The sequence below is a fragment of the Gymnoscopelus braueri genome (genome assembly GCF_963280865.1).
Source record: "Gymnoscopelus braueri genome assembly, chromosome: 7".
Lineage (NCBI taxonomy): Eukaryota > Metazoa > Chordata > Actinopteri > Myctophiformes > Myctophidae > Gymnoscopelus > Gymnoscopelus braueri.
Window position 1 is genome coordinate 40,145,971 of NC_137608.1, and position 24,094 is coordinate 40,170,064.

Here is a 24,094-nt window from a genome sequence, read left to right on the forward strand (position 1 = left end):
AATGATGCTTTTTTCCCCTGTGCGGCGCTCGACTCTCCCCTCGCTCGCTCCCCCCACTGTGATTTGAGTAGTGCTGTGGCTCTATCAGTGGTGGAAGGGGATTGATGGGGGACCATGCGCGGCGCGCAGTGTGCTGGGACTGTGGCTGTGCTCTGTCTGTGGACTGTGAAGGGCGAAGAGAGCCAGCCCAGACCTAGGAGGAATTTAACTGTCAGCCTCAAGGGGCATGATTGATGTAGGGCCCTGTGTAATTAACACACCACTGTGACTTTCTTTCTTTGACCATGGTCGGTGGCTCTGGCCTTGTCACACAGGGACAGAGCTGCACAGCCCATTAGAAGCCCACTGGCTCCATACCCCCATGGGACCCGTTCCTTGACATGTGCTCATACCTGCGTGACAACAGGAGATACAGTGATTGTGCCCAATTCAGGTCTTGGAAGAATGAAACGCACAACTTGTTTTCGTTGGCCTTGAAGCCTGGACTTTAAAAAAGAAAAAGAAAAAATCTTCCCCAGGCCATCGTTTTGAATGGATTTTTAATTAAATTGATGATGTGAGACCAACAAACTCTCACTAATGGCTGGCTGTGCTCCCTGTGGTCTAACGTGCAGGGCCTGTATTTGCAATTTCCAAATGATCATTCACCGTTTGATTTATGCTGCTTCCTTTGAATTTCTTTCTTTTTAACTCCGTACACAGACGCACGCGCACACACACACACACACACACACACACACACACACACACACACACACACACACACACACACACACACACACACACACACACACACACACACACACACACACACACACCAAAGGAATGAGGGAGCTGCTGTCATGGTCATGGTTTGACCTTCTATTCTGACCAATCTATACAGAGGGAACCAAAAACATTGTTCACAAACAGGACCATCATCATCATGACCATGCAAAAAAATCCGTCCCTTGTAAACGCACTCCCACCTGACTCGGGTACCCCTGCGGGATTGCGAACAACAGCACACACAGGCAAACGCGCATTCAAGCACAGTACACACACCAGTACACACACACACACACACACAATAATATCAGTGATGACTGAAATGCCCAAAGGCAATGAACAACTGTCTGGCAAAGCCCTTCAGCAGGAAGATAAAGCATGCATCCAACCATGTTATATAGATGTATAGGCCTAGCAGGACTGGTGGGGGACCATGGCAGAGCAACGTATCGTCGCTGTCAGGCAGAAACCTTGTATCTCCACATTTCATCTTTTTATATTTTTTCATATATTTACGTTTTTATAAATAAATGTTAATGACATCAAGGCCTTGTTTTATACTGGGTCAAATGACAGTGTTGCGAAAAAGTAGCGAAAAACAGCCTATCTACAAGATCACAACACGTTGCGATGGGACACGTTGTGAGCTTGTATATTTTCACTATTTTTGGCAAAATGTGGTAATAGTTTTGAAATGTGTCGCCTATAATAACATACCCAAAATAAGGATGCCAGGTTGAAAGTTCTTAAGTCTGTCTGTGGGTTTTATAAATATGAATTAACAAATTATAACTACATCGGATCCATTGGAACGCAGGTTCTTGTTGCCATTTCCTGTAAGTAGCGGTTTTGGACATACAAGGTTTTCACCCGACGGCGAAGATATCATCAAGTATCGCAAGACGGGCTGGGACATTTTTTCCCGCCTGCCGGAAAACAAGAGAAAAGGCAGCAGGCCACAGAGATATATGGCAAGAGTATTCTTCATCATAACTGAATAAGAGGTATCCTGATACCTGTGCTCTCTTAGGGGACTCCACAAATGGGATGTTTTACACCACAGAGCCTGCATCCAATAACAAAGGCTCACGCTCATAGATCCAGATGGATGTGTGCCGTTAAAGCCTTTTAGTGTTGTTTATTTTGCAGATCATCTCACCAATGGACACGCTTAACTCACTGTCACGTCCCCCGGCCCACAATTCAGTGCTATAATAAATAGAGAATAAAGAATAGCACATTATGGAAGTCAACGATAACATATAAAAGTCCAAATTAATATCTTTTCAGCATTAAGTTGTGAGAGGCATTGAATGTTACACACAATGTTAGTGAGTTTGTTGGTCTCACATCATCAATGTTTAGTTCTTTAGTACTTATTTACTACATATTTGTTTCTGAAATCAACTCCAAACGTGACATTTTTTTCAGCGGGACACTATTCCATAGTGCACGATACCAAAGGACTATCAATGTCAAGTTAATTTATTTTCCAATGCAAAATGCACAATGCTGCTCGGTGCTTACATTGGCTATCCTAAATACATATATGTGTGCAAATGCTGATAATGAATGCATAGTGATGGCTGTTGTGCTTGTATTAGCTTATCTTAATTACCATGAGATTAAGTCAGCTAATCCTCCAATTACAAGAACACCCTCATGGACATCATACAGGTACGTAGCAGTCAGTGATGCAGTTCAAACTGATTCTCTCTACTCTAGAGAGAACGAGAATCTAGACATTTCAATCAGACAAAGTGGAGATAAAATAAATGATGTGTTTTAACAGCAAAAGCACAAATCTACAGTTTGTATTTGTATGAGAGAGAGCGAGAGAGAGAGAAGTGAGGGTGTACTATAACTGCACATGCCAGTAGTTTTACACCTTTGTAGCCTTACTACAAGAGAATACCCTGCTATAGATGCTGCCCATTCCAACAAGAAATACAAGTTCACGCATTGAACCAAGTAATACACATCTTACTTTACAAGCTTGTTTTAAAACCAATATCTGCACTCTATGGAGTGAAACTTTTTGTTATTATAGTACAGGCTACTGTATGTGGATACTATGGAGTGTTTGTACTAGCCTGGCCCCTGCTGTATACATACATACATACATGATGCAGTGACATACCATGGCCAACAGCCTAGTCTAGTGATTCTCAAAGGAACCCCATAGATGACAGGGAAGCACCATAGGATGCACCAAAGATGACCGGGAAGCACAGTAGGAAGCACCATCGATGCCAGGGAAGCAACATAGGAAGCACCATAGATGACAGAGGCACCATAGGAAGCACCATAGATGACAGGGAGGGAACACCATAGGAAGCACCATAGAAGACAGGGAAGCACCACAGGAAGCACCATACCATAGAAAACAGGGAAGCGCTTCAAAAACTGTTGAGTTCCGCTTCAAAGATTTATCGTTCCACTTCAAAAATGTTGTGCTCATGTTGCTTTCTACTTAAAAAATGTATTGTTCCACTTCAGAAACGGTTACGTTCCACTTCAAAGTGTCATCAAGTGTCAGCAGGAGTGAAGGACCCAATTACACACAGTGAAGCAGAGGCAGGACGGTTCAGATGCAAGGGGTTTATTTAACAGAAAATCGATGAAGGGAACACTAGGAACTGGCATGAGGAATCACTAGGGAAAGCACTAGGAAACTAAGACTGGGAAATATGGCTCTAGGATACAATGACCACACTAGTAATACAGGACTGAACACAGAACTGTCAAAAAATCTAAGGGTAACAGGGGGTATAAATGTCACAGTACGTTTGGAGAACCAGTACGATTGAAGACAGAGCGCTCGTTTTTAGGCACGGGGCTCCTTCGGGGCGAGGCGGGGCTTTTCGAGACAGGGTTTATTAGCGAGGCTCGCGAGGAGGAGGAGGAGGACGGCGCTGCGAGGCGGGGGGTTATTACGCGAGGCTCGCGAGGAAGAGGAGCCTCCTCCTCCTCCTCCTCCTCGCGTTTTAAACCGTCCCGTCCTCTCCTTCTCTCCTTCTCCTCCTCCTCGGAGGAGAAGGAGAGCGCGGAGAGGCGGGGCTTTGATGCGCCGACGGAGACCTGTCTTTTGTTGTTCCCCCCCACATAGCAACCAGGAAGCTACGCTAGGGGAACCATAATATCTATGAGGGGAACGCTGAACACGCGTTCACACGCACGGCGCGCCGACTTAGTGGAGCTTGAGGCCGAGGAAGCGCGCCCTCGCGCCTCCAGGCGCGAGTGCCCGCGGTGACCGGCCGACGCTCCAGTCGACTCAGCGCCGTTTGATTTGTAAACCGATAGGGACAGAATAGTTCTTTTCATGGATCACTGTGTGTGTGTGTGTGTGTGTGTGTGTGTGTGTGTGTGTGTGTGTGTGTGTGTGTGTGTGTGTGTGTGTGTGTGTGTCAGGGAGAAAGTAAAACAAAAGCCAGAACACAATAAAAGTATCTAAACAGTCCTGCTTTCAATAAACCAAAAAAAGCATGAGCGCGTGCGCGTGTGTGTGCGCGTGTGTGTTTGTGTGTGTGTGACTGTGTGTGTGTGTGTGTGTGTGGCCATATATGTTTGTGCACAAGCCTGGCTTGTGGCTCCCTCTAGTGCTGGGTGGGTGGTAAAAACGAGCGCGCATTCTTCAATCGTACTGGTTCTCCAATCATACTGTAACATAAATACAAACAGGATAACAGGTGAGCACAATAAGTAATGAACACTGGGATTGGATAAAAGACTAACAGGACACAGGTGAACAACAATTGCTAATGACAGGACCGGTACAAGACAGGCAACAGCTAGTAGGGAAGACAGGGGACAAGACATCAAAGTAAAGGTACGCAAGTGTAAAGTTAAAGTAAAACCCTAACTAAAACTAAGAAACAAGGAATTACTTCAGAATTAGCAATGTATATTGTGTTTTAGAATGTTTTCTGAAAATGTAATTTACTGACTAATATGTAATCAGTAAAGTCTACTCTCTATACTCTGATGGCATCAAGAGACACTGTGGGTCTAGTCTGACAGCAAATGATAGCAGACTGACACCGTTTGTGAACATTGACACAGTGTTCATGCACTCTCATTTACAATTTTTCCACTTTACATATTTTATAAGTCATAACATGAAACGGAATTCATCACTACGACTAGTAGCATCATGATCACAACATAATTGAAAGAGTAACATGAACTCACTAGTTGGAGGAAGCATTTTATTACTGGTCGAAGACTGAAAGAACGAGCCCAATCGATGGTCTTGAAGGGTGGATCCAAACCCAGGCGCAGGATTCCAGCCCCGCTTCCTATTGCTTCACCAATCTATGTCCCCGCCTCCCCTCCCCTCCCCCCCCCCGGCCTGTGCATGGAGCACACTGACGTCACCAAATTTAGAGCGACGCCCCTCTGCACTCTGATTGGTTAGGAGATAACAAGGTCCTAAGACCAGCGTTCCTGCAAGGTTCTCCCAGCCTTTTTTTCTTTTGAAAAAAAAAAGGCATGGGTTTTGAAACAAAAAAAAAGGCATGGGTTTCCGAGGCTACTGGTCGACCTACTCAGTGGAAAGATGTTGTTGTTGTTGGTGTATTTGTCAAAAGTGGAGTCTGTGTTCTCTCCAACACTGCAGCCCTGCAACACAACAGTGGATGTATTGTCAAAAAACTAAATGACTGTACTGTACTGACATTGGATTAACTTTACAGTACGTTTGTATCATGTTTTTAAATAGCCTACATGTTGATCACATCACTGCTGAACTGCAATGACATGTTGAATCTAATCACATTTTGATTCATTTTGAAACATCGACATAACAATCATCTAGAGCAGGGGGTCTTAAACAATTTTCATGCCCCCTCAGCTGAGAGAGAGATGAAGCAGGGACCCCCCCCCACTACGTATTGTGTTTCAGATTAAACTTTTTCATAGATTTCGTAGATAGCGTCATACTGTAGACATGTTTGACAGGACTGTCATCACTGTTGGATTGATGTTAGTGTATTGTCAGACATTTAACCACTTAAAACTGTCAATACTTAGTAAACTTGACCTTTCACTCTGTACTTGGTCTGCTCTTTTTCTACCCCCTTTGCCAAAAATAGCCGATCTATAAGCTCACTACGCCTCGCAGTGCGAGGTGTTGTGAGCTTGTAGATCTGCTATTTTTGGCTAAAGTTCTCCTCAGAATAGGGATGCTAGGGTTCAAGTGGTTAATGGAAAAACTAATTATCCTATATCACACAAAGATTTGGTGGCCCCCCTGTAGCAACTCTGAGGACCCCCTAGGGGTCCCTGACCCCCTGTTGAAGAATCTAAATTCTCACCACCAAGCTGTGTGTTCTCAGTGATGACATCATCCCAGTTCTTCTTCACCTCTCCATCTTTCTGCCTCACTTGTTGGATTCATGTGGATTCATGTTAATGTGTATTTTCAGACACGTAACCACTTAAACCCTCAATACTTAATAAACTTGACCTTTGGCTCTGCCATGTGAGCTTGTAGATCTGCTATTTTCTGCAATTGTTCCCACCAGAATAGGCATTCTAAGGTTCAAGTGGTTAAAGGTAGAGTAAGTGATGTTTTTTTGGTTAAAACAAAAAGGGTTTTGTTAAAAGGTTGTAAAAAAGCTCTATATAGTGATGGTAAACATTGCTATATAGTGTTTGTTCAGTAACAGGGGTGTCCCTGTCTCTCCAGCTCTTTTATAAACATAACATTTCAGGTAGGTGACAAACTTTCAGCCAATCAGGAGAGCGTACCCATTTATCAGCTTTTTTTTAAATTATAGTGTTCCAGTTCACATTTTGTCTGCTCATTTCTTGTGTTTAATCTGTATCCTGTCTGAGATAAAATTGGTATCCCGATCTGAAAATGTATTTTCTGTTTAATAAATAGTTGGAGAGACATGGAGATCCTGTTACTGAACAAACACTCTATATCAATGAGTACTATCAGAATATAGCTTTATTTAACACTTGTTGTTTTAACCAAAGAAAATCACTTACCCTACCTTTAATGAAGAAGAAGAAGAAGAAGAAAAAAACAAAAAACAAATCACACACAGATTTGGTGGTCCTTTTTTTGGTAGTAATTCTGAGGACCTGTTGAAAATCCATGCATTATGATGTTATGTAGGCGAGGCAATATTTTTCCTATTTGTTTTTACATATTTCACTAGCCTTGGATCAAGACTATCATAGGGGCTATTTTATCGAGTCTGACTTTTATTTTTGTATCTATACGAAAGTGAAAGTCAGACTCGAATCATAAAATACATCTATTGATTGATTGATTGATTAAATGGGATACTTCCTTAACAGTTTGTAAATAGTACAGTGGTACAATATTAATGATTGCTAAAAGGATAACACAAAAAGCCATAGGGATATTGTGGTCCTGTGTATTCAATTTAGCCGCAAGCATCTGGAATCTAGAGTTGCAATACAAACCCTTGCATCCAAACAGAAAAGTCCTATCTGATTGTATCAAACAACAATAAACTCACCAACATTGCAGCTGTAGGGAAGTTTTTGTTTCATAAAAATCCACCATAGACATATTTTCTGCTACTTTCTGTCAATACATTCCGTGCAGGTGATTATTTTTATTAAGTGTTAAGTGTTAAGTGTTCGAGTTTGGAAGCGCTCATTGGAAATCCCTCAACGGCCCTGCGTACCACTAGAATCTAAGAGTTGCTTGCAGCAATATTCAATTCATGATATGATACTAGCCCTGAAACATGACTGTCATATCATGACACTCTGATACATTATATCTCTATGAGAAAACACATTGATATTTCATGTGCGGGCGTGTGCCTTGCATGCTGTAACCTATACCACTTTCAACTTCAACGTTATTGTCATATCACATGTTTCCAGGTGTGAAAGAGCAGGTGATTAATTTATTTTATTTTATTTTTAAGCTCCCAACCTTTTCATGAAAAAAGGGTAAGCAATAGAGAAAGAAACACGGGAAACAAGTGATAATATATAATGAGAACAGACTACAGCCCCTTATATTAAACTAGAGGTTAGGGTGGCTACGCGGCCCTCACACTTACGTCGCACTGCCGATCCGACCAATATGTCTGGGTCATAGTGTTGGGGGCTTTGTCAGAGTACCTGTCTGTCTATGTCTCTTTTTGTGCCCATATATGGAGATGTCTGTTTCTTTTTTTTTCTTCAATTTTCTTTGAATTGTTTTTACATCGATAACTGAATAAATTCTGCGTGAATATTTGCTTGTAGGCCATTTGAATGTTTTGTTTAATTTAGTTAATGTTGGACAGCATATGTGCAATGACGGTTCGTGTCTCCAACAAACAAAATGCCATACCATGTCAACAACATTGAAATAGCTGCGGAATAGCACTCTCTGCACTGTATGGGCATAAAAGGGAGACAGAAACAGACATCTCTGTATGGCATACAGTATATGGAGATCTCTGTATCTGTCAGTCCATGTCCATTTTATGGCCATATATGGAGATCCATGATGTCATCAGTATATGCACACATTTTCACGATAAAAAAAGAATAGCAGATCTACAAGCTCATATCGCTAATGGCTCCAGGGGTAATGTACAGACTCACACACAGACAGTATACAGACATCTCATCTTCCACAGAGTTACGCTGTAAATACGAGTACTTGATCTCATACCATATATGGCATCATTATGTCTCTGTCCAATTAGAGCACGGCTGTGATGCACCGACCAGAGAGTTTGGGGTATAAATAAACGTGTCGACGCCACACTGACCTAGACTTGACTTAGTGAAGCCAAGTTCAATCCTTGTACTGGAAACGGTTTTCAGTTGAAGAGAGAGATGCTCGTTTTCATGATCTGTAAGAAAGGCTTTGCATTGGTAACTATGTTTAAGTCTGTCCTTCTCTGTACACTGCTTATGGCCAGCTCGCTGCTTGTGGCCAGCAGTTGGTCAGCCCTGATCACAGAGGAAGAGGATGTCTTGCTGCTGAGGAAAAGTAACTTCGATGAGGTGTTGAAAGCTCACCCCTACATTCTGGTGGACTTCTATGCCCCATGGTGCGGCCACTGCAAAGAACTGGCCCCGGAGTATGCCAAGGCGGCCCGCATGCTGAAGGCAGAGGGTTCAAATGTCCGCCTCGGTAAGGTAGACACCACAGAAGAGACAGAGCTGGCCCAGGAGTTTGAAGTCCAGAAATACCCGACCATCGTGTTCTTCAAGGGAGGAGAAAAGGAGTCGCACAAGGAGTACTCCGATGGCAGGCAGGCTTATGACATTGTCAAGTGGCTTAAGAATCGCGCAGGCCCAGCTGTTGCCACCCTGGCCGATGTCATGCAGGCAGAGTCTATGATCGCAAACGAGGTGGCAGTCATTGGCTTCTTCAAGGATTCTGAATCCGAGGACGCTAAAGCCTTCATTAAAGCAGCAGAAACCATAGATGATATTCCATTTGGGATGACCTCTGATGATGCAGTGTACTCAAAGTTTGAGGTGTCCAAGGACTGCGTGCTCCTCTTCAAGAAGTTTGATGAAGGTCGTAACACCTTTGAAGGTGAGCTTACCGAAGCCAACCTCCGAGCCTTTATTAAGGCCAACCAGCTGCCTCTGGTCACTGAGTTCTCAGTCCAGACTGTCACTAAGACCTTCGGTGAAGAATTCAAGTCCCATATCTTTATGTTCATGTCCAAGGCTGCTACTGACTTTGGGGACAAAATGGACCAATTCAAAAAGGCAGCAGAAGGCTTCAAGGGCAAGATCATGTTCGTCTTCATGGACACTGACGTGAATGACAACAAGAACAACATGCAGACCTTTGGTGTGAAGGAGGGACAATGCCCTGCCATCCGTCTCATCACCCTGGAAGATGAGATGACAGAGTACAAACCAGAGAACGAGGCCATCACTGCTGACAACATCATCGAATTCTGCACACTCTTCACCGAGGGAAAACTCAAGCCCCACCTCACGAGCGATTACATCCCCGAAGACTGTGACAAAAACCCTCCTGAAGTGTTCAACACGACCCGACGCGATGAACGGAGCTCTACCCAGTTTATCAACATGATCAATACGTGTTGTCCAGCGTGCCATAATGCCTACTGGTATGACCAGTATGGTTGTGATTGTGGGATAAATGTCTTTAAGAAAGGGAAGCCAATATGCCCTCTCGATGCCTGCTGCCAGGCCCATGATCAGTGTTGGGAGGAATATTACAGTCGATGTAATGTTCTTCCTGGTGTCAGAGTCTACAAATGGTACTGTGAGGAAAATAAGATAATCTGCGATGGTGGATGGTTCTGCGGCACCACTCCGAACAATGACTGTGAGCAGTTCCTATGTGAGTGTGATAGGAAAGCTACAGAGTGCTTTGGCAAGAACGAATGGCATTGGGAGCATCGCTATATGAACCAGAAGTATTGTGAACCCTGAGACCGGAGACCTCACTCTCTCACGCTAGAGAGCAACGTGGGGGCGGAACTCTCCTACATATTGCCTAAGGAGAGCACCGACAGGTTTGAGTTGCTGTTTGCTGAGCTGGAGGTGAACAGGGAGAAGTTGGGCATCGCCAGCTATGAAGCTTCTGTAACCACCATGGAGGAAGTATTCCTCAGAATGGGGAAACTGGTGGATTCCAGTTTGGACATCCAGGCCCATGACCCACCTTTTTCCCACACATTTTGCTAGCCTAGGATGGCTCAGGGTAGAAGACAGGGTTAACCCTTGCATTGTGTTAGAAAACTGCATCCACTTGTGGTGTTAGCGGGTAACATTTGACCCGTGATTTAAATCAGCCCAAAATACAAAAAAAATAATTATTTTCATTTTTTTTCCTCCCACCTCATAGCTGACTTGTAATGCATTCATATCCATGTAAACACATTTTAAAATATTATTTTGGGTTAGGGCTAGGGTTTCATCTTTCAATATATCTCGTTTTCTATTATAAAAAATGTTAAAATTCACTCATAAAATTTCCTATAATGAAGGCAATGGATAATGATGTTATCTAGCTATAATAGAATAATTAAGAATAATAATTAGAACACACTTCCAAAAAAATTATAATAATAATAAAAAAATATGTATATATTATTAAAAATAGTTACACTAGTGGTGTTAGGGTCATTTTTGACCGTATCGTTTATTTTTCATAAACTCAAACTTTATTTTACTCCTGATAGCAATTGCTAATTGAGGACATGTCTCTCTCACTCTCAAACATGTAAACATTGAATATTGACAATTTTATTATAGAGACCATCAGAATTAATTAAAATGATGATAAATAATTGTGATGGCTATTTCTGAGGATATCATGAAGCCTTGTTCCAATAGAGAAATGTAAAGGGTACTTTTTACCTATTTAAACTTGAAAACGGGTAAAAAATGACCCTAACACAATGGAAGGGTTAAACAACTAAAAATGGGGTTGGTCTTCAAAATAGTCAATGCAAATTTGCCCTCAATACCCGCCGCATATTTGACTAAATACCTCCAAAAAGTTAGCGACACCCACAGCCACAATACTAGAGGGAGCGTAAACAGCGATCTGGTACCACCCACCCATAAAACAAATACTACAGCACTGCTACACAGGTGTGTAATAGCCTGACCTCATCCCTCAAAAATATAGATCGCTGGCTTCCTTTAAAACAGCCCTGAAAATTCACCTTTCAGGAGGCCAAAGGGGGAGGTAGTACCACTTCTCCCTTAGACAGACGAGCCCCCCACCCCCCCTCCTTTGACACGTGCCTGTGAGTCTGGCAAGGCCGTGGTCATCATGACACACAACATAGAGGAATGTAAATCCCTGTTATGGTCAACGGTCAGCAGAGGTGTCTGGGCAGTCCCCTCAAGAGCAAGTTTGGCAGCGGCTACACCATTACATTACAGTCATTTAGCAGACGCTTTTATCCAAAGCGACTTACAATAAGACCCTGTAATATACCCTGTTGCCAAAGGTGGCGCACGACGTAGAGGAGGTGGACCTGGAGGAAGAGAAGGAGAGCAACCTGCAGCGCTTCAAACGTTTCATTGAAAGCACCTTCCCAGGCTGTCTACTGAGGGACGAGCACCAGGGCACAGTGCACTATCACCTGACTGACAAGGCCGTCACCTGGGCACAGGTGTTTGGGACAATGGAGGCGGCCAAAGAGAAGTACTGTGTTGAAGACACTGTGTGAGCCAGATATCGCTGGAGCGATAGTGTTCCTCGGCTTTGCCCAGTTCCAGCACTGCACAAAGGAGGGCAGGACGGTATAATGGAAAATATATTAAACTAGAAAAAGTGCTCCTCGGAGCACATGTCTCTGCCAGGTCAGGTAGTTTATTGTGGGCCAGCAATGTTCGGAATTCGCCGATCAGGATGGAATATGAAAAATCGGACAGATCCGTCTTGATCACTTGACTGTAGAGATAATGTGTTCTGAGTTGCGGAGACATTTGGATAAAATCTTTTAAAGTCGGCCTGGTGAATTTATAAAAGGCAAATGTGATAAATGCAGGGAAAACGTTTTTCTTTGGTGAGTGTGCATACAAGTTTTACACAGATCGGTGCAGTTATAGGTAAAAAACGAATCGGCCTGTTATAGCTGATTTGTAAAATGTCAAGTGCCATTTCTTCCTCTGCCTAGTGGGCAAAATTTCACGGAAATCGTTGTGATTTGAGGCATTTTGTTCATAAACGGAGCACTCCTGCAAACATTGAAGCCAATCTTAGCCAATCAGGATGGAATATGAAAAATCTTCAAGTTTTGCTAAATGACTACCGATTTGCGTGATGTTTGGACAAAATCTGCAGGAGTACTGTCTCTGGTAGGAGACTCAAAAGAGATTCTTTGAGTCTCTTACCGGAAACGCAGCCGGTCATCAAATTATTGGCTTAGGAATGCAACAAAAACAAAAAGATCTCCATCAATTCAAGGCTTCATGGATTGTGTAATTGATAGAAAATGTGTAATTTTTTGGGTGAACTACTCCTTTAAGCTCCATATAAACAAATACAGGGACACTTACTTACATCTTCACATGTACATTTAATTTAACACGTATCAGTAACATTATTGCAAATAGAGCTGGTTTTGATTTCCCCCTAGGATCATAAAAGGTCTATCTAAAAAAAATATATTCCCCAAACATTACATTGTTGAAACAATGTTTGTCATACTGCTTGTGTAATGCTAACTGTTAAGTGCTTTTCACACATGGAGCGACAAAACGCCTGTGTTCTTGCTTGGATGTGTGAGGTCGCACTGCGCTCCTGGTGTGAATAAACATGTTTTAATGCATCGTATAAAATAAAACACAGTTCAACTCTTGTCGCAGGTGGACATGTGCGTGAAATACTCCGCCTGTCAGAATGCCTGAGCTTCCCTACCTAACCGCTCGCCTCTCACTGAAAATGAATCACTAATGGCATCTGTCGCATCCGGTGCGAAAAAGCCCTTTGTAATGTTGGAAATGTTTTAGATGTGTGCTGGTCTTTTGAACTTTTAACTTTTTCTCGAAACTTTGACATTTAGCCCCTACCTCTTTAGCTCAAGAGACTTTGCCAATCCTGCCAGAGTAAATAAAAACAATGACTTGCTTGGCCTAAAAACAGGTTACACGATAATCATAAATAAAATACTTTGTGGCTGTAAGTTCAGTCAAAGTAGTATTTCTGCATGAAAACATTTCGATGTCCTCTGAAGAGAGAGAGAGAGAGAATCTATTATACAACATAGAAGTTGTGGATGTGTCAGTTGTGCCGTATGGACATGCCTGACGTCACAAGAATACTGACGTCGTCTGTGATGTCAGTCGGCTATGAATAATACTTATTATCGATCGAGTGACAGTGAAGGAAGAAACAACAACATATTTCAGTCTTAACACCACTATCAAGAAGGTGACAATTACAGAAAGGACGGACGATGAGTCTCACGCGGCAGTTTGGCTTGCTGCTGTGGAAGGACTATGTGCTGCGGAAACGTCAGATCCTGGTGACTGTGTTTGAAATTACCCTGCCCCTGCTGTTCTCAGGCATCCTCATTTTTATGTTGGGTGGACATGGTGCGGATGCACTAGTTTTTCTGCCACTGCTGCTGGTGCTCAGCTTCAGCTACACTTCGGGCAACATAGTAAGGGCCGTGGTGCAGGAGAAGGAGAATAAGCTAAAGGAGTACATGCGCATGATGGGTCTCAGCAACTGGCTCCACTGGAGCGCCTGGTTCCTCACGTTTTTCCTCAGCCTCTCCATCTCCGTCTTCTTCGTCACTCTGCTCTTGTACATTCCTTTTCATGAATGCATTCGGGATCCATTACAGTGTGCTGTGCTGAACTATAGTGACCCCACACTGGTGTTTGTCTTCCTGCTGGTCTTTGCTGTAGCCACCATCAACTTCAGCTTCATGATCAGTACCTTCTTCTCACGGGCCTATGTAGCAGCAATAGCAAGCCCCTTTATCTACATTCTGACCTACTTGCCTGTAATGATCAACCCTTGGAATCCAAATCTGAGCCAGGCCCAGAAGACATCTGTCTGCCTTATTTCCAACGTGGCCATGTCTATGGGAGCCGAATTCATTGCAGAGTCTGAAAGGGAACACATGGGAATCCAGTGGTCCAACCTGTTTGAATTGGGTTCGGGCAGGTATAACTTGTCCCTGGCCCAGATCCTGGGGATGCTGCTGCTGGACGCCTTGCTGTACGGCCTGGTGGCGGGGTACGTGGAGGCCGTTTTCCCTGGCAAGTACGGAGTACCGCTGCCATACTACTTCTTCATCCTGCCCTCCTACTGGCGCAGCAGCTCCCGCACGGCTCCGGTCAGTGGGAACGAGGAAGAGGAGGTTGCTGGGAGCACTGTGAAGGGTGAGTTCATGGAGGAGGAACCGACCGGACTGGTCTCCGGGGTCAAGATCCAACATCTAACCAAGGAATTCAAAGTGGGCAACAAGACACTAAAATCTGTACGGGACCTCACGGTAAACATGTTTGAGGGACAGATCACCGTACTGCTGGGTCACAACGGGGCCGGAAAGACAACCATGCTGTCCATGCTGACCGGTCTGTTCCCGCCCACCAGTGGACGGGCTTACATCAACGGTTATGACATCTGTCACGATATGGCTCTGATCCGCCGCAGCCTGGGTCTCTGTCCTCAACACAACATCCTGTTTGATAACTTGACAGTCAGCGAGCACCTGCTCTTCTACGCACAACTGAAAGGCTTCCCCAGAGACCGGATCCCGGCCGAAGTGGATCACATCATCGGAATCCTAAACCTGGAGGACAAGCGCCATGCCCGCACAAAGACCCTCTCTGGTGGCATGAAGAGAAAGATGTCGGTTGGCATTGCCCTGACCGGCGGCTCCAAAGTGGTGATGCTGGACGAGCCCACGTCGGGCATGGACCCCTCGGCGCGAGCCGCCACCTGGGATCTGCTGCAGGCGGAGAAGCGCGGGCGCACCATCGTGATCATCACACACTTAATGGACGAGGCCGAGCAACAGGGCGACCGCGTGGCCATCATGGCCGGTGGAGAGCTGCAGTGCTGCGGCTCGCCTCTCTTCCTCAAGAACAAATACGGACCGGTTACCACATGGTCTGGTCCACATGCACGTCCCTAACGCCACGCTGGAGAGCAACGTGGGGGCGGAACTCTCCTGCATTTTGCCTAAGGAGAGCACCGACAGGTTTGAGTTGCTGTTTGCTGAGCTGGAGGTGAACAGGGAGAAGTTGGGCATCGCCAGCTATGGAGCTTCTGTAACCACCATGGAGGAAGTATTCCTCAGAGTGGGGAAACTGGAGGATTCCAGTATGGACATCCAGGCCATTCAGATTCCCGCGCTGCAGTACCAACACGGGAGGCGCTCTCAGCAGAAGACCACAGATGACACCGGCACCACCGGTGGAATGACGGACAACACAGACCTCACAGACAGCCGGATGCTCAGCTCAGAGGACTTCTCCAACATGAAGCTCAACACAGTGCTCAGATTATGCATGCATCCAAGTTCCTGAAAAGAGCACTATACAGCTGGAGGAACTGGAAGGTGATGGTGGCCCAGTTCTTGGTACCCCTCGTCTTCATGATGGTACTCCTCGTCTTCATGGCGTACTTCAACATCGCGGGCTACCACACCCCGGCTATGGCCCTCGTGATGGTGGACAACCCACTGTTCAAACTTGTGGCAGGGCCCGATGCTCCCATCCGGACAGAGAAATGTCCAATGCCACGCCCAATCTCCGAGATCACCCAGAGACAGCTACAGTAATGACAGCTAATGAGCTACGGGGTATGACTGTGGCTTCTAAATCTCCAATGTACAGCATGATGTACAGCATGGCGTCCCTTTCCAGCACGTTTGCCCTGCTTCTGGTCACGGAGCGCTCCGTCAAGTCCAAACACGTCCAGCAGGTCAGTGGCCTGGCAAGACAAAAATGCTAAACATAGGCGGACACAAAAACTAACAGACTTAACTGGTTGATAGACACACAGACAAACATGCAGACAAGCACTAGACAAACAGCCAGGCACAAGATGAGGCAAACCAAGAGACAAACATTCTAACTGACAGACAGACAGACAAGCAGACAAACAGGCGGTCTGACATAACAGGTGGTTAAACAGGATAGAAGGGAGATTAGAGGACTGGGGAGTTGACAGACACACAAGCAGACTAGCAGTCAGACACGCAGACATACAAACCGGAGGACAGGCGGACAGACAGACCGGTAGAGTGGCCAAAGGACAGGTTAGTGGAACTGAACCCCACACCGGTGGTCAGGATGCTTCAAAACTAAACAGGGGGGTCGGGAGAGGTACCAGTCTGGGGAAACTGAGGCCTACAATGTTCATTTAATTTAATTACATTTTTTTCATTTCATTATGGTTAACATGATTACATTAATTGTCTCCGCCGGAGGCGGAGAGTATGTTTTCGCTTCGTCCCGCTGTGTGTCCCCCCCCTAGCCAAGCTAACATTGGTCAAGCTCCACGTGACACGTGACAATATGTTGACACCAATGCTTTTGATTGGCTAGAGGGACGCATGACGAAATAAAATCCTATAAATAGGTGTGTCACTTCAAAAAGCCATTTATGTCTTCTGAAGTGAGGTAAGACAGGATCAATCAGTCTTGATTGGAACAGTACCTTCCAGTACAAATCACCCGTCCGTGCGTGTGTGTCCCTCTGAGAACACCTAACATTGGTCAAGTTTCATGTAATATAAATATATAAATAGCTTAGACAGGAACAGTACTATCCAGTACAAACAGAGATCACAGCTGAGATCACACAATGAAACTAACTCCCATTACGCAAACTGAAGAAGCAGTAAATCATCGTCTGAAACCTGATGAAGAAGCAAAGGCGCAGAAGGCCAAAGCTAAGAAACAGAGACAAAGAACACTAGTAAACAGAGACAAAGAATCCCTAAATGACAAAAAACGATAGCACAGGTCTGCTGGTGGAGACTTGTGCTCCGGGGAGCACATTTTCTAGTTAACTTTTCTTTTTTAACTTTTTACATATTCCATAAATGAAAAGGAGCAGGAAGAAGATGAATCTTATTTATACCTGCCCCTATCTACAATTAAAAGTCATCAAATAATAGATGCTCTGTCCAATGGCTACCAACATCACCATGATTCATCAAAAAAATTAAAGGAGAAAACTAAACAGAAACAAAGAAATGAGAGAACAAAGAACGAGAGTACAAGGAAATAAAACAAAAACAAGCAAAAAATGAAAATTAACCAAGACTGAGAGAACAATGAAATAAAACAAAAACAACAAAAAATGGAAATTAACCATCCAATTCATACTTTATCATTTTTCCCCTTTTAAACACTTTCTTAAACTGAAACATAGTTGTACAACTCTTCAACTCCTTGCTTTGCGAATTCCATAACTTTATACCTGTAACAGAAACAGTCTGCAAAGTGACTAGTAACTAAAGTTTTCAAATAATTGCAGTGGAGTAAAAGTGCAATATTTGCCTCAATTGCCTAAGTAAAAGTATAGGCAATTGGAAATACTCCAGAAAAGTAAAGTACCTCAAAATTGTACTTAAGTACAATGATGACCGCGGCCGGGATATGCTCTAAAAGTGTGAAAAACGTATTTTTCATTTCACCACGTCTTTAAAGATTAGAGCCCAGATACAAACTTGGAAAACATTGTTGAATTTGAACCAAGAATCTTCTATTAAACAAAGCATTGACTTTTCTCCCTTGCCCAGGGACCTTGTGTTTCTTGGACAGCAAAACTAAAGTTGAAGTCTAATATGCAACATTTGAAACAATAAATACAGTGGGAGTCTTTGTTTCGTCTCTTTCTCAGCTAAGGTTCCTTGGCTTGAAAAACATTGAAGAACCCTAGCTGTAGATCAATCTGACCCTTGTGCAGCCTGAATTATATTCATCTGAGCTCCCCACCCTCTGGTGGGCAGATTTGCAGACAGAAAGACAGAGAGCATATACAGACAAACAGCCTACGGTAGTTTACAGTAGTTTCACATTTACTCCAAGCATTGAGAATAAAATTTGTGGAGCAGAAAAAAGTTTTTAGAATATTATGCTTATTATATCCCCATGGCATAGTCAAGAGTCAAGTCAATTAAGCTTTACATAGAATTACTATTCTAAATTCTGATGATTAAAGGAGGAATGTTGGAGTCATGAACAATTTGTTCGTGCAGTGAGGTCTTCTGAACAGAACTAGTTGCCATATCAAGAGGATTATCTTTAATTCCTTCGCTTACCTGCCCTCCGTCCAACACCAGGTTACATAATTAACAAGGAAGGGAATTAATCTTGACACTTTTTTTTTTTACTACTACCAAATAGCTCTTCCCAAGGACTGAACATTAAGAACATCTCTCATGATGTTAATATAATTTAACGTGTGTAATAAAGTATGACCAGTGATGGACAGTAATGAAGTACATTTACTTACTGTACTTTGTATTCATGACTTGCTATATTTTGTATTTTTGAATACTTTTACTCCACAATCACGTCCCTGTATGAGTCAATCAGCAGCAAGAGCCATTAAGTACTGTTACTCAGTGGTTACTCCAGTGGTCCCCAACAAAATGAGGAACAGTTTAAACACTTGAAAATAGCTGATTGATTGCTCACGTTATGTGAGCATGTGCACTGCTGGCAGGCCTCCAGTAGATCTCGAACAATTTAGACATTTTTGAACAACACAAATCTTCTCTTACCCCTTGTACCCCTTGGTATAAAATATTTTCAGATGGGGGTCCGCGGCCAAATACATATCAATTTGTGAGTCCTTGCCCTGAAAATGTTGGAGAACCACTGCTGTGAACGACGTCTAAGATGATGTGATATGTGATGACGTGTGGACTGATGATCTCCTTTATTGCACTCATGTCTACAGTTATGTTCAGTGGTTGAGGGAGCAGAAGGTCACACCACGGACCAGGATTATGGATAGACTGCACTGCAGGCATACGTGTTGGCCCGTACAAGGAGAAGAGGGCAGCTGCTCCTCCTCCCTGCAGCACACAGCTACTCTGTTTAAACAGTTAACAAACAATGTCCCACTGCTTATAGAAATGTATCTGCCAAAATATATTTTCTAACTCTGTGTTCAAGCCCACGCTGCATCCCGTACGCCTGCAGAGCTGTCCGACCAGGAGCTCCTCGCCACTGCTGTGTAGTCTGGCTCTCGTGGTGAGTACACAATGCAGACACACACTACACACACCCCATGCACATAATGATAAAAGACAATAATGTGACGATGCCAAGTTTCACAATATTTAGTAGTCATCAATGGATAAAATCAATTGGGAATAGAAAACTGTGCTCCTCCGAGCACAGGTCTCCACCAGGCCGGGTTGCCTACCCAGGGCCCTTTGGAAGGCAGACATAGCCACTTGAAATGGGATCTGAAAAATCTAACATCTTGATGATCACATGACCCCAGAGATAATGTGTACCAGTTTGTGTGAGTTTTGGACAACATCTAGTAATCTAAATCTAGTAGAGTAGTAGCAAAAAGTTAGCCTGGTAAACCCTCCCTCCGGAAATCTCATTTCCATTTGATTCCAGGAAATTAGATTTCCGGGTTTACCAGCCTAGCAAAAAGTGTTTTGAAGAAAACGCTAAATGGTAGAAAATATAATCTGGCACAAATTGCCAGGTCCTATATGGAGGGTAAGAATCCAAGGAATCCAGGGGAAATATTTTTATAGTACGAGCTTCGGTTCAAGAGTTATTGGCCAAAACGTTAAGTGGGCTGTTGTAGCGCCACCATGAGGCCGATGTGAAAACTTTTGGGGCCTACTGTGAGTGTGCGTGCAAAGTTCCACAACAATCAGACACTGCATTCATGATTTGTGATTTGAGGCAATTTGTTCAAAACGGGCTACTCCTGCAAACTTTGGAAGCTAATCTTAGCCAATCACGATGGAATAAAAATGTATGAAAACATCGGACAGCTCTGTCTTGATCACGTGTCGTGGAAATCTGGATAAATCAGTAATTGATGAGGCAATAGGAGTCGAGACAATATTCTATGTGGTGATGGTTATGCTTTAATGGATGATATCATGGAGAACAATAACACTCAGGTCGGTGGTACGGTAGTTCTGCCAAGGAGCACAGGGATCAGACAATAGTTATACTAGCTGGTTCAAGGACAAGCTGAACCATAACAAGACAGGCTGTAACTAAAACAATAGCTATCAGGCCTAGTGGAGACATCTAGGCTCTTACAAGCTACCAAATATCATAATGTATTATATAAGTACTATAAGTGATGGTAAAATATAAAGGTTAGATATAAGCAACCATAATAACAATATAGATGAAAATTCTTCTGTATATGATATATCTCTATCTATCTATCTATCTATCTATCTATCTATCTATATATATATATCATACCTCAGACCGTCAGAAAACAGGAGATCTTTTCTAGGGGGGTGGGGGTCATACTGACGGACACACACGCACGCACGCACGCACGCACGCACGCACGCACGCACGCACGCACGCACGCGCGCACGGGCGGGCGGGCGGGCGGGCGGACGGGGGCGAAAACATAGTCTGGAGACAATAATATCAATGGGGATAACAGAAGGTACAGTACAGTAAGTGTGGTCACATGGAGGTTGTTATCTGTAGCTGCACGGCTGCACTGATTTGAGAATTCTATGCGCCTGCAGCTTAACGCTCTCCAGGAGAGCCTGTTCCCCTGTTGGTACAGTACACCCAGTCAAGGAGACCTTTTTGAATTTTTCATTGTGTGACTGACAGCTCATGTTTTCTTGTCTGAGGTGACTTTACTGTTGAAATGTAATTGAGTGTGAAAGTTAATTTGTGCTGTCTTCAACCTGTAAATAACTCAAAAGTCAAAAAGCACTGGTTTGGCACTCAGTTTACTGGGATGAGGTTTAATTCCCTGCAGTGTCCTGATTGTTTTGGTATTTATATGAAAGCCCATTTTATTTGCACTCAATTCATTAATTGTCATATTGTTAAGTTAAATATTTCAATGAAACTGTTTACAACTTCAACAGACACCTCAACTGAAACTCACTTCTTGTTTTTCAGTGTGAGCCAAGGGCCTTCAGAGTCTAGTAGTAATAGTGGTAGCAGAAGTAGCAGAAGTGTTTTTATTGGTCATCATCTAATCTAAGTAATAATGAATGAATGAAAATTCTTGAGGTCACTGGGCGGCAGCAGCGCCCCTACATCGCTAGGCGGAGGCAGTGCCTCGGCGTCGCTGGGCGGCGGCAGCGCCTCGGTGTTGCTGGGCGGCGGCAGCGTCTCGCTGTCGCTGGACGGTGAGGGCTCCTGAACGCTGGGCAGCCAGTTGCACTAGTGGGAGCGGGAGCGATGGCGATCACGCCTTCTCCTGGCAGACCCAAGACAGGTAAGTTCAGGAAGCACAGGGTCAGGATAGGCGGGTGCCAGACTCATGAACCCAAGCCAAATCGCTGGAGCAGGCTGGTCACAAGCCAACTGGAGTCTAGTAGGCCGGGGAGTAGCAGACAGGGAGTGACTGGTTCAGGCTTGTTGGATAGCAAAGATGCTAACAAGGTTCTTCCACTAGCTGTGCTAATTGTGGATTATTTTTAATAAAACAAAAAGTCTCTTTCAGGGCCAACCTGATAGGCTGAGAGCCATCTCTGTCTTGCCGCTGAACACATCTCTTTAACTGCATTGACATAGCTGTTGATAGCTTGCAGATCAACGTCGATCTCCTGGAGAGAGAAAAGAAGAGGACCCAGAACCGAGCCTTGGGGAACCCCAGTAGTGAGCCTGTGTGGTTCTGACACAGACCCTCTCAGCATCACCTGGTATGAGCGACCGGTCAGGTAGGATGCAAACAGGGAGAGTGCAGAGCCTGAGACACTCATCCCCTCAAGGGTGGAGAGGAAGATCTGATGGTTCACCCTGTCGAACGCTGCAGACAGGTCCAGGAGTATCAGGACGGAGGAGAGAGAGTTCGCTCTAGCGGCATGGAGCGACTCCATCACTGCCAGGAGGGCAGTCTCGGTCGAGTAACCCACTTTGAACCCAGCCTGGTGGGAGTCCAGGAGGTTGTTCTGGTGGAGGTACGAGGACAGTTGATTGAAGACAGCACGTTCAAGAGTTTTAGATAGGAAGGATAGAAGGGAAACTGGTCTGTAGTTTTTGATCTCAGAGGGGTCAAGTGTTGGTTTCTTCAGGAGGGGAGGGGGGTGACTCTGGCAGTCTTGAAGGCAGAGGGAAAGCATCCAGACGTCAGAGATGTGTTGATGAGGTGGGTCAAGAAGGGAAGAAGTTCAGGTGCAGTGGACTGCAGCAGAGTGGATGGGACCGGGTCCAGGGAGCATGTGGTGGGGCGACTAGATGTAACAAGGAGAAGGACCTCGTTAGGGGAGAGGGGAGTGGGATAAAAAAAAAAAGAAGTGGGATAGAGAGGGGGGGGGGGAGAGGAGTAGATGAAGGTAGAGACGGAGGGGTGGAAGGCAGACGGGTGTAGACGATAGTGTGCAGGGCACCAGCCGGGGGAGGGGAGGAGGATCGGATATCGTTCACCTTTTCGCCAAGAAGTTGGCGAAATCGTCAGGGAGGAGGGAGGAGGGACGAGGAGGGGGTGGTGGTTGCAGGAGAGAGGAGAAAGTTTCAAAGAGTTTTTTAGGGTTGGAAGCAGAAGCCTGAATTTTAGTGCAGAAGAAATCAGCTTTAGCAGCAGATAGACTAGACACAGAACACAATATAACACATGCCTAAGATCAAGCAGTGAGTCTACAGAGTGAGTCCATTATAGTACTCAGAGAGCTGCAGGGCTGATGAGGAGTGGAGACAGGTGTGTAACTGGGACTGAGGTAATAATAATAATAATAATGGATTTTATTTATAACGCACTTTACATTTGCAAGAAATCTCAAAGTGCTACAGAAGGCAATTGCATAAAAACAGAAACATCACACCAATAAAAGAAAACAACTAAGAAACTGAAACAAAACAATTAAAACATGGGGGCATAAAGCCTAGAGGTAAAACCAGCAAAAAAAATGCTTTGCTAAAAAGGTAGGTCTTTAGTCCTCTCTTAAAGCAGTAGACCGTCTTTGGTGCTCTCAGGTGGACAGGGAGGGCAGGGCGTTCCACAGTTCGGGGGCGACCGAGCAGAAAGCCTGGTCACCCATGGTGCGTAGCTTGGCCTTGTGGGTGTTGAGGAGGTTGGTGTTTGAAGAGCGGAGGTTGCGGGTCGAGGGTTGCAGGGAGACTAGTTCCTTAAGGTAGGAGGGAGCGTTGCCGTGGATGCACTGATGTGTCAACAGGGATATTTTGTATTGAGTCCGGAAAGCAACGGGAAGCCAGTGGAGTGAACGGAGGATGGGTGTGATGTGCTCATGTTTGCGCACTCTCATCAGGACCCTAGCAGCGCTGTTCTGAATATACTGGAGCCTTTGAAGGCTCTGGCTAGGGATCCCGATGAGAAGTGCGTTGCAATAGTCCAACCTGGAGGAGACAAAGGCGTGGACGAGTTTTTCTGAATCTGCTAGCGTGAGAGTGGGACGGAGTTTTGAAATGTTTCTGAGGTGAAAGAAGGATGTTTTGCATAGATATTTGATGTGGGCCTCGAAGTTGAGGTGAGGGTCCATTTTTACTCCCAGGTTTGTGACAACCGGTGAGAGGGGGAGGTCCTGTCCGGAGAAGTTGATGCTGGTTATGGGGGATGTATCTGGTGTGGGGTGCCTATAAGAATTACTTCAGTTTTGGAACTGTTTAGCTGCAAAAAAGTTGTTACTCAGGTGAGGTGGAATGCAATGTGGGAGTGGCCAGAGTAGAAAGACAGAAAGCAGGCAGAGAGACAGACAGACAG